This window comes from Prinia subflava, chromosome 15 (assembly GCF_021018805.1).
Source record: "Prinia subflava isolate CZ2003 ecotype Zambia chromosome 15, Cam_Psub_1.2, whole genome shotgun sequence".
In the NCBI taxonomy this organism is placed as follows: Eukaryota; Metazoa; Chordata; class Aves; order Passeriformes; family Cisticolidae; genus Prinia; species Prinia subflava.
Genome location: NC_086261.1, coordinates 3,355,591 through 3,367,082, shown reverse-complemented (window position 1 = coordinate 3,367,082; position 11,492 = coordinate 3,355,591). Strand labels below are relative to the sequence as shown.

The 11,492-nt window shown below is 43.4% G+C and overlaps 1 protein-coding gene across 4 annotated transcripts in view; it reads left to right on the top strand.

Moving 5' to 3' along the window:
* The first annotated feature begins 583 nt into the window (after window positions 1-583).
* The window catches only part of MEF2A (myocyte enhancer factor 2A), an 81,069-nt gene continuing 70,160 nt past the window's right edge, over window positions 584-11,492 (top strand). For 2 of the 4 annotated variants that reach the window (XM_063412971.1, XM_063412972.1), the window contains exon 1: window positions 588-737. The gene's annotated coding sequence lies outside the window, so the exon portion shown is untranslated. Of the gene's footprint in view, window positions 738-11,492 lie in introns of all 4 variants that reach the window. The other 2 variants (XM_063412973.1, XM_063412974.1) reach the window with 2 other exon arrangements.

Below are 11,492 nucleotides of genomic sequence, written 5' to 3'. Positions count from 1 at the left end.
TGGGGGTGACTGCTGTAGTCCCGTGCCGCACGCTCAGGACGGGGGGACCCTCACGGGAGGTGTTTGATCCCCCCAAGCCCCGCTCCGGCCCCAAGGCCCGGCCCGGGCGCAGGCGCCGCTCGGGGCGGGCCCAGCCCGCTGCGTCACCGCCGGCGCACCCGGCCCGGCGCTCTGCGCATGCGCGCGCTGAGTTCGGGCGGCGGGGCGTTCCCTTCCCAATGGCTCCGCCCCCACTCATCTCTGATTGGCTGTGTTGTCCCTCCCCGCATTTCTGATTAAGCTCACCGCTGTCACTCAAGGCGTCCACGTTTCGCTACGCCCCGCCCACCAACTGTCCCATGCGGGCGCTGCGATTGGCTGTGCGCGCCGTCACTCCGGGGCGGGTCGGCGGGCAGGAATGTAGGCCCGGCCGCTCCCCGGCCCAACAAAGTAATCCGGAGATGCCTCGAGTGCGGAGCGCGGCCGTGCCCGTCCCACCGCCCGCCGCGGGGACACCGCGCTCCTCCCCGCCTTTCCCGTTCTGTTCCGCCCCTGCCCGGCGCCGCTGAGCGCCCTCGGCCCCGCCGGAGCTGCGCAGAGAAAAGTGCGGAAGGATACTGAAGGAGAGTGTGACAGAAGCTGTAGTTCCGGCCGCGGTCGGGCCTTGTTTCCCAAAAATAGCGCGGCGCGGTATCCGTGCGCCGGTGTCAGTGTCTCCTGAGGAGCCGCGGCGGGAGCGGAGCGAGTGGGGAGCGGCGGTGAGCGAGGGGTCCCGGGGTCCCGGCTCCGCGCGGCCGGCGGGGCGTGTTCCCTCAGCCCGGCGGTCGGGGAGGGTCGGGGGCAGCGGCCGAAGGGGTGGCGGGAGGGGGAAGGGGAAAAGGAAGGAGGGTCCCCCCCCGCCGGCCCCATCCCGCTCTGAGGGAGCGGAGCGGGGGGAGCCGGCGGGGTCCCGGGGTGGGCGAGTTCCCGGGGCCTCCCCAGAACTTCCTGCGGGAGAGGATGGACATTTATGGGCCAGGCCGGCAGATCTGCCCGGGGACCGGGCGGGAGGGAGCGAAGGAGGGTGGGGTGCGCGGCCCTGGAGCGCCCGGGGTGCGGGGAAAGGACCCTTTGTGCTGGGTGTCGCTGGGGAAGGCGACATCGCAGCGAGCAGCGAACCGACAGGAAAAGGCTCCCCGGGAGCCCGTCCGCGGAATGCGCCGGCGGGAGCGGCCCGGGTCGGCAGGGGGAGGTGGGAATGGTTCAAGGAGTTGTGCGCCGCAGGAAGGTGTGCTGGGAATGGCAGGGGAGAAGCGCTCCTGATGCGTGAACCGGAGGGTGTTTTGTCCAGAGGGAGAAGGATGAAGGTACAGCGGGGTTGTGCTGCCAGCAGGATTTTGTGTTCAGCGGCAGAAGTCGTGAGGAAAAAGGACTGGTCCGCTTCTGACTGGAGAGACTAAATTTTTTAAGTTTATGGAGCTGTATTTTGCAATAAATTTTTGTGTGCTTTTGAGATGCTAAGCGGCAAGGAGAGTGGAATTGCTCAGAAAAACTGACCATAGTGCCTTCTTTGACAGGTGATGAATTTCAGAGTTGAGAAACTGGAGTTCTGTAGGGGGAAAAAAGATGATTTAAGAAGAGGGTTTTAAAAATTGTTTAGTGTAGAAACATTGTGTCCCATAGCCATACAACGAATGAAATTAATATGAGCAGTGGAGGAAAGGGGTTCTGGGAAGTACAAAGGAGGAAGGAAAAGGAATCATTTGTAAACAGTAGTAGGGAAAATAAAGTGATTTGGTATGGAATTGGTAATGTAGATGTATTTATTTTAAACCTTTTTTACAGTTTGGGAAATTTTTGTATAGCATGAGGAAGACTATGAGCTTTCAGGCTTAATTATGTGAACTGTCTGCACACAATTGTTCCTTATGCAAGTTTTTTTTGGTTGTTTTTTTTTTTTTTTTTTTTTTTAGGAACTAGCCAACTATATTTTGTTAGATAATTCTGGTGTCTTCTTATTGCTATGTGGTATTTAAATGACCTGTGCAAAAGATATCAGAGCAACATTCCTGTCATCTATTCTGTCTGTATTTAAAATTATTTTAAATGCCTTTTACATGTAAGAATGTAATATTTAGGTTTTTTCCCTCCTATCTCACAGGTGATTTGCATTTGGGGGAGAAGTGTGAAGTTCCTCATTTAGACTGGTTTTTTTTTAATTGAGGTGCTAGGATATGTGCAAAATGACATGTTATTCAATTACATAATTTAGAAGGATTATAATAAATTATAATAAAGGATATAACGTTGGTGCTTTTGTTCGCTAAAGAGCATCATTATTAAATGATATTTTAAAATTCTATACTTGTTAAGCCAGAAAATCAAAAATAAGAGAATGGAACAAATTGTCAAGATATTAAGGGATTATGATGGTGCTGTGCAGCTGGAGATGAGCCATTTTTGACTGAGGGCATTCAGTTTGGAATTTCATAAAGAAAATAACTCAGTGCCCTGGTCAGTTCTTTTTCTCCTCCATAATTCTTTCGTGCATCTGTGGCTGACGTGGTCCACGTGTAGGAGCAGAGGAGGATCTTCGGGGAAAGGGAAGAATCCCTGAATGTCAGAGAGGCTCTACCTCAGGACAGCTTTGGTGTGCAGGAAACTCCTTCTCTCTGCCCCCGGAGCTGATCTGAACCAGTGTGAACATTCCAGCGTTTCTGTGATACATTTGTGAGCAGGCATTTAGAGATGATGGTGGAAATACAGCAGCTGTAGCTTGCAGTTTGCTTGTCCTGCTCCGTTTTTTAGTGTGTGTTTAAACCTGTGTGGTCACTGCTCACCTCGGAGTGAGCTGGGCCGTGGAATGCTCTGTGTGTGTGCAAATCCCCATAATATGAGTTTCTTTCTCTGTGAAACCACAGATGAGAAGAAAGCCAACATTGAATTTTATGAACTTAGAGAAATTGAGTCATGTTGGACTAGCACGGTGAGGAGGACATGGCTGCATTCAAACTTGAAATAATTCTGGAGAATAAAACGGCTTATTGTGGCAGAAGGCTCATCTTGTTTAGAAACCTTTGAGCTGAAGTGTGTGTGGTTCACCTTAAACTGGTTAATGCGGGCAGCAGAGATTTTATGGGTTTATTTTAGAATGTTGGCCACGTTTCTCAGATCACTTGTTGATGTCATTCTGTGTATTCTGGGCCCAAGTGCTGCTTCAGAGAGCCCGGAGGCACCACTCTGCCCTGTGAACAATGCCGTGCTACCTTGCCTGCTCCCAGCCATGCCCTTCTTACAAAACACAGCTGGTTAATGCGCCAACAGCACTGAAAGAAGTGGAGTCTAATGCTGTGTAATGAGCAAATCTGTATTAGTTTGGCAACTTTTTTTTTTCCTAAATAAGGAATATCTTGAATTAGTTATAGCTGTGGTTTGTTGTGCCTTGCTTGAGAGAGGTCTGTGGGGCTTAGTTGAATTTTTAAAAGTATATGTTTTCTAAAAATTACCATTAGCACATTTTACTCGCCTCACCGAATTCTTAATTTTTTATTTTTAAAGGATTAAATATTCTCTGTAAACCTTGGGCTTTAGGCCTACTCAATCCTGACAGCAGCCTGGTAATGTGTGCAAAGCACTGGGATCTGCTTTTCCTTCTCATTGCAACAAATCTTCCTTTGAATTAACTGGAACATCATGTGGCAATGTATGTGCTTCTTAATGCACAAATCGCTTTAAGTTTTCACATTTATTGTATTGGAAAGACATTATTTCACGTGTGTAATAATGTGTTCTTCAATGGATCAAATGGAACAAAAGTCCAAATCTCTGTGATAATATGGGAGAACTTGATGCTTTGTGTTCAGGATTGATTCCTTCAGCTCTGGTGAAGCAACCAGGGAATATAAACACAGCACTCCCTTTTTTCTCGTGTGCCTCCCTGTGCCCTGCAAGGCCCGTGCAGGGATTACCTGAATGGACTTGTCACTGTGACAGAGGTGCTGCTCAGCTGGGCTTAGTTTAACTCTTGCTCCTGCCAGGGAAATGAATAAAGAGGGTGTGTCATGGTGGGAGGTTTGAATTTAGGTGTCTGAAGTTTACACTCAGAATCCCCTTGGTTTAAGGTGCAGTCAGATGTGAAATAACTAAAGGTAGCTGGTTTTTCCCCTGGATGTTTGCAAGGTGGTTTGGGTGTCTTGGGAAGTTTGGGAGGTGACACAAGACATTCTTTCACTTCTCCCCCGAGTTAGCTTTGTTGGCCTTCCAGTAAAAAACTTGAGGAATTTTTTTGGACAGCTGATCAAACTACATTTTAGGTCATTGGTGCAGTATCCAGTGTAACAGAACAAAATAGTGTTACAGAGAGTTCAAAGCAGCCTTCAGCTGTATAATGTGAGTTACCCTCCCCCAGCATGTGTTCTGTGGTGGAGCACCAGCTAATAAATAATGAGCTCATAGTCTGCAATAATATATTTTGCTTCTTTTGTTTGAAAGTGAGCATCTGATCTAGATTTCTACCTCTGACCACTCCCCTCATATGGTGCATTCTTATTTTAACACTTGATCATTCAAGTTACTGATTAGGGAGTTGAAAAGAAGAATTTTTTTCCTCCATATTAAGGCACCGATTTTTTTAAATCAACTATTATTTTGGCTTCTGTTTAATGGTTCTGCAAGTGTTTCTAGATTTCTTTGTATTTAATATATAACCTTCTTTGGAAACATAAGTCCCTGTGCTGTGTACTCTCATTTCCATTTGACACTAAAGAGGAATTAACATCTTGTAAGACCCCTCTCTTCCTGAGATTTCACCCCCTCCTGTCCAAGACAATCACCTAGCTGGAATATTTTAAATTATATATATGTGTGTATATATATATTTCTTCTTTTATTTTTAATCTGACTCTACAGTGAAGAACTAGGAAGGAATTGTATTAGAATAAGGCAGAATAAATTTTGTGACCGGTCTTTTTCAAAATTTGAGTGCATGGGGATACAGAACCTTTTCTACTGGAGCACTCTGCTTTTGTTCCGTGTGTTGTAGAGGTACAAGCATGCCTCTATGATCAGAAGAAAATACATCCCTCTTAATAAGAGTGTGATTAATTGAATTATTTTTCAGGGAATTAACTACTTTATATTCAAAATGTTAGTGATGCTTAATTAGGTAGGTCTCCCAGTTATATTTGCCTCTGTCCCTGGAGAGCTTTTGAATTCTGGCAAAGTCCTTATGGGCCAACCTGGAAACTTGAAAACGTGTTCTGCATTGCTTTGTGATTTCAGTAGGAGTTACTGAGGACTGTTGCATGCCTATTTAAGTATAGTAAGATAAAAAGTAGCTGCTAGGAATTAGCAGCCAAGCAGAGCTGTGGAAAGGTGCTTGCTGTGTCTGTGTACCAGGCACTGATGACAAAGCATCTTTTACTTTTTTTCTAATCAGGAGCTAATTGACTCAGAGAAAAATGTGTCATGGTCAGAGATCACCTAAGAGTGGGTGTGTAGAATGGATGAGTTTGTGCTCGTGATACTTTTATGATGATAACAGAGGTGAAGAAGGATTTTTTTCCTTCTTATTTATTTGAAATCCCTTTGAGTGTTTTTGTGTAACTCAGTTTCATTTGAAAACCAGATTGCTTCTAACACTGTAATTTAGGATTTCATGGACTGGACTGGTGTTATTTTTATTGTCTGAAAGCTGACCATGGACCTGTGAGAATACGTAAAGCAGATGTGTCACCTGTCACCTGCAGTGACACTTGCAGGCTGTGGTCAGGACCAGAGTTGAGGTTTGTGCCCATATACAGAGGCCTGATCTTTTCATTTTCTGTGATCACTTCGTGTTTGCAAGGTCAAGGGGGTTAAATTATTAAAGTTTTAGCTGTATAATTGTGTAAGCATGTCTGTAAATGAGCTGTGCTGGGGCTGTGCTGTGACACCTTTCTTTCTGGAAGATTGCGGCGTACAGAGTTGAGAAACAGAATTCCGAGGGGATTATTTTAGTGTCCCTTATCATATGGAAGAATGACAAACAGTTGTAAGAGAAGAGAGTAAGCAAGAGATTGAACCTTCAAGGACTCAGATATACACATGTCCTAAAGATGAGGGGTCATAAAGGGCACAGCAGACGAGTCTTGGCAGTGTCCATTAGAGAAATTTTTGCAAAGTGTCAGGATAATGTGACTTTACACCCTGTATCACACAAAATGTACAACAATTGAATCCAAGAGCTGAGAAAAAAGTTGTAATTTTTTTTCCCCTTCAGCTATCAAAAACAGTGACTGTTTTTAAGTTGTTATCTTTCTCCAGATGTTTTGAATTGTATTTAATTCACCATCATGTGCAAAACTTGTATGGTATAGCTCAGAAGCATTGTGTGAGGATATCAGCGTTAGGGACATCTTGTTTTTGGTATCATTCTTTCACAAGCAACTGCCTCTTCCTGATATGACTGCGTGCATCCTGTTTTAAAAGCTGTAAGCTGACAAGAATGACTGCTAATAATTTGTTGTATAGAGCAATTTAAGAACGTTGCTTCTTCCAGTGTGAGCTTTCAAAGCAATGAGTCTTCTGAGAGTGTTTGAGAAAAGGGGGATGTTCATCATCATTGTTCTTTTATTATCTTGTCAGGCACTGAGGGTAATAAACTGAAATTTTCAGAATTTTTATTTTTCCTTCAAGCTGTTGAAATTATTGTATAATGATATGAGGTTTTAATTAAGTTAGGTGTCTTAAATTTATATTCAGAATCCCCTTGGTTTCAGGGTAAAAAAGGGGAAGTCAAAGGTGCAGCACAAGATAATTTGTTTCACTTGATGCCTACAAAAAAGGAAAAACACTTTCTGCTAAAATTTTTGAGCCTATAGGCTGTCAAATTATGTTTGTTAGTCTGAGTTTAATAATACACATATTTACTTGAATAGTTGGCTTAAGGGATTTGAAGCTTTTGAGTGCAGAAAAAGGATTTCCTTCGAGAGACTTCCTTAATAGTCTCCTGTGTTTCTTTGGAGTATTGGGGTTTTGTGGGTTTTGTGTTGTTGGGGTTTTTTTATGTTTTGTCTTCTTATTGTCCTCCTTATCTTTGTTCGTAACATTCCAAATGGTGGTGTCTTAACTTTTTGTCACTAAATGTATATTAAGATCTTTGCTTTGAGAGATGTTGGGCTATGAAAAAAGTGCCAGCAGTAAAAGTATTAATTAAAAGGGTTTCTCCCCATCAGGAAGCACTAAATTAGAACTTCTCCTTCAGGGAAAGGAGGCAAAATCGTGGATAGCTGAAGAGAGATGTGGTCAGTTGATGGAAGCAGGAATTTGCTGAATATTGGAGATACAGAAAATGGGTGATTTGCAGAAATTGTAATTATTAACACAAATGCCTTGATAATTCCAAAGGAGTATGTGGAACATGTAATGGCTTTGGATGTCATAGAATAATAATGAGTTTTAAATAAATGCTTGTTGTTTTTTGTGTCACAAATATGAAAACTGCTAACCTGAATAGCTGTCAAAAAAGTAATGGGAAACTACCAATTGAAACAACTGAAATTTTAAAACTATTTTATCAAATCTGTACTACAAAATCATGTAGAAAGTACTTGTTCTCAGTGAAGGACAGAGAAATTTAAGAAGACTCTCTAGGCTTTGTTATTAGGTTTAATATGAGATGAAATTTGAGGAGGGCAGAAACAACAAGAATTATCGTAATTGTTGATTTTTTTTCCCTGAAAAAGGGAAAAGCTAATGGTCAATGTTTCTGTTTATCACTGCTAATTCAGCATCTTCAAGAAATTAGTAAAATGTGGTGTTGAAACGATTTTAAAACGTAATGTTCCTGAATATTGGAGTCATCTAGGTGCTGTATGCAAAACAGGAGGAAAGTACCTTAAAAGCCTAATGGTTTGTTGAGGAGGTGAACCAGGGTAATGGCAGAGTTACAGATTTCAGCTCCTGTTCCTGTCATGGCATTCTGATGCTCCTGGTGGCTCTGGGTGAATGTTTTCCAGGGTTTATCTCCCGAGGAGCCCTGGATTCCCGGTGGGATGCGATGTCACCCGATGTCCCGCGGTTCTCTGTCCCCGGGCTGCTCCGCAGTCAATCCCCTGCGGATCCCCCGGCCTGCCCTCGCTGGGAGCGGCTCTGCTTCAGCGGGTGCAGCCTCTTGTGCCTCTGTCTGTAATTTCCCCCTTGTGTTTTTGCTGCGGAGTTGGACTCCCGTCCCTTCACGTTAAGCCTAGAGGTGACATCCTTGTTTTTACAGTTCTGTCCCGAGGATGCGCTGGAACTGGCCGGTGCCCCCCGCTGCTGTCACACACGTTCACAGCGAGTCGTGTGTTGGCACAAGGTGCTTATGTAAAACTTGCACCAGGTTCCACCAGGAAGTGACAGAGTCATTCCCTGGAGAAGCTGCCATGGGAGAGGGGATCGGCAGGTTCCGGCTAGGAAGAGGCTCCAGTAAAAACTGCTTTTTCTTGTAAGCTGAGGGAAGGGCTTGCCCCGAGAGAGGAGATTGTGATCCGAGCCCGGATCCCCCGTGCAGCCCCGTTCGGAGCCCCCGCAGCTCCCTCTGGTGATCCCGGCGTGCCCGTGCAGCACCGGGGGCTTGGCTGAGCCTCCGAGTGAGCGAAACCATCGGCTCCTGCCACGGCACTGAGGAAACACTTCAGAGCAAGCCGAGGCCTCAGCCAGCCTGGTGTTACTCCTGGGTGCTGTTGGGTTTTGCTGCCTTTTTGTTTTATTCTTTTCACCATCTAATTTTTGTCTCGGAGGAGATGGAGTCATTAAAGGATCTGTAGACTGTCCTGTTAACACTGGCTCTAGGCAAGCATAACCAGTGTGATTGCATGAGATAAAAAGATTCCAGTTCCATGGCTGGGTTGCTGGGGAGCAAGTGAAGCATGGTATGGGGAAGAGGGAAGAACAAAGACAGTGTGTATATGAAAATTTTTATTCTGTAGCCTGTTTTATTTGTGTTATTAAAATATGGAGAAATGGTGGAAGTGAATTTAAAAATAGTCTGAACAGTAATAGTATAGAAGTGATTTTGCAAGTAATAAAACCTGGAGAGTTTCCATTTCCCTTATTTTTCAACTCTTCTGTTATTCCCTGATCTTTTAGAGTATCCCTTCTTCACAGTGCGTTTCTCTTCAGTTCTCCAAGCATCTCCAATGCTGTGCCAGCTGTGGCCAGCAGGCACTGCAGGTGTCTGCAGATTGCCCCAGCATCCCCCAGGACCTGTCACTGCAGGGCTCTGCTCTGCCTGGGCCTTCTCTGCAAAGGCCCCGTCAGAAATTCTGCAGCACTTTTAGGAAATCTCAAAAATAATGAATGTGTTTGCTCCGGCACTTGGTTGAAACTGGCCAATATAATCAGAAGCTGTTAATGAGGGAGAATAGACTGTGGTCAAGTAAACCTCATTTTATTGAAAAGTGTGTTATAAAGCTATAGAAATAGACAGTTCTGTCTTCAGGAGTTTAATGCCATCATTGATAATGTTCTAATCTAATATCAGCAAACTCTTATGGTCTTAAGTTTTTTTATTTAATTTTATTAGAATAAAAAAGTGATTTAAAACAGCATTCAGTTTCTTAATTTGCTTTGTTTTTAATGATATTTGATTTGATCAAAATATCATGTTTGGCTAAAATTCATTCATTCAGCAAAATATATCTTCATTTTGATGAGGCCTGCTTGTAAGTGTATTGGAAGATATTTGGAGTTTCTTCCTTGGGTCTTCCTATCTTCTTAAGATATGTTAGTAAATTTATCTAAAAGCCCTCACCTCCTCCCCCATGTGATGCTCATATGTGTGCTTTATGTAGGACTATCTGAATCTAATTTTTTTAACAACTTTTTTTTAAGGGCTGAATTGTTCTGTAATAAAACCTACCATAACATTGCTGGGTACTGGTTGAGTAACTCTCAGAAGAAGTTTTTACCTGCTTTCCAATCATTCAGTCCTTGGATGAAATGTTAATGAGAAGATAATCTGATAAACTTCTTGAAAACTCCTAATTGAGGATTTTCCTTCAGATCTGTTTGTTTTAAGGCACCTAAGTCTTGCATGCATGTAGATAATGCCTACAAGCAAGCCACAAAGGTTTTGGTGTGTTGTTTTTCTAAGGCTTGAATGACTAATTTTCTGAAGGTGTAAGGAACAACAGCCTTTCATGTGAAGATCCTTTTGTGCTTGTTAGGACTTTTAGAAGCAGGAGAAAGTAAGCACAGACTAAAATTCAGAGTTGCAGTCTGACAAGGAATCCTCCAGGCTTCTATCTGGAAGAGATGAGATCACAATTCTTGCTTCTGTCTTACCTGTGCTTCTCTGCTTTTAATTCTTCATGGTCTCCTCTGCTTAGTCTTAGTGGCTTATAAGATTTTTCAGTGGCATAATTAGCTTATCTTAAAATAGTCTGATCTGGTGGCAGTATTGGGACAGTGACAGGACAGCCAGCCCAGTCCAGACACAGGCAGTGAGCCACAGAGATGTGTCAGTGTTTGGGCCACTGAGCAGGAAGGGAGGAGTAGGTGAAAATCTTTTGAAGATATAAGTGGACCTTGAACAGGAATGATTCAGCTCACCTGTTGTAGGATTTACACGTTTTCCTTCAGGAATTTGACAACAGCCTGATAAAGTAACTAGAAAGCAGCTTCTCCTTGGTTTCAACCAAGATATAAGTGGAATGGAAACAAAAAAGTTCAGTTCCAGTTCAGTTCCCTTCCTTGGGTTGTTTTTTATATTTGTAGCTTCAGTGTCTGGCTCTGTTCATCAGCCCTTACCCTTCAGAGAGAGTGAGCCTCATCTTACCTCAAATGCCTTGTTTCAAACTTGCCAGTGTTTCAGGTCTGAGACCTTTAAAGTGTCTGACCATTAACATTTATACTTCCTTGAGACTGTATCTCTGGGTTTCATCCTTTCTATAATAGTCTTGTCTTCTTTCTTCATTTCCATCTCGTTAGACAAATACGAATTTGGACAAGGGCACAATTGCATGTGTTAATGAAGATTGTTGTAGGTACACCAGTTCTGAGGGTAAACGGCATTTAAAGTGCCTTTCTTGGAAAAGCTTCTGCTGCAGTTGCTATTGTGGTTGCTACAATCTTTAACAAGGGGATTAGAGTACTTTTTTTTTTCTTGTTACTGTGCACAGAAAGGAATTTGATCTACAATACATTCAGGATGGTGCTTGTGATGTGATTTATTCTGTATTTTCTGAAAGATGTCCCTTTGTTTGGATTTCAGTAGAAGACTGCTTCTTCTGAAATTCATAAACCCCCTAAAGTTATGTGCTGTTACCATGCTTTTTTATGTTGATTAAAAATGGATTTTAGCGTTTAGCTTACAACTCACTGTTTGTTGAAACAGTGGCTCATGCTGGGGCACTCCAATACTGGCTGCTCTGGACTTCAAGGAGAAAATGTAGTTCTGTTATTTCAGTGTATAAAATGCTTTTTAGGGAAAGTTTATTCTCTTCTTGAATTGTTAACTGTTCATTCTGGAGTCTAAGGAAACTTCTATGTTTATGCTTTTAGTTTCTGTATTC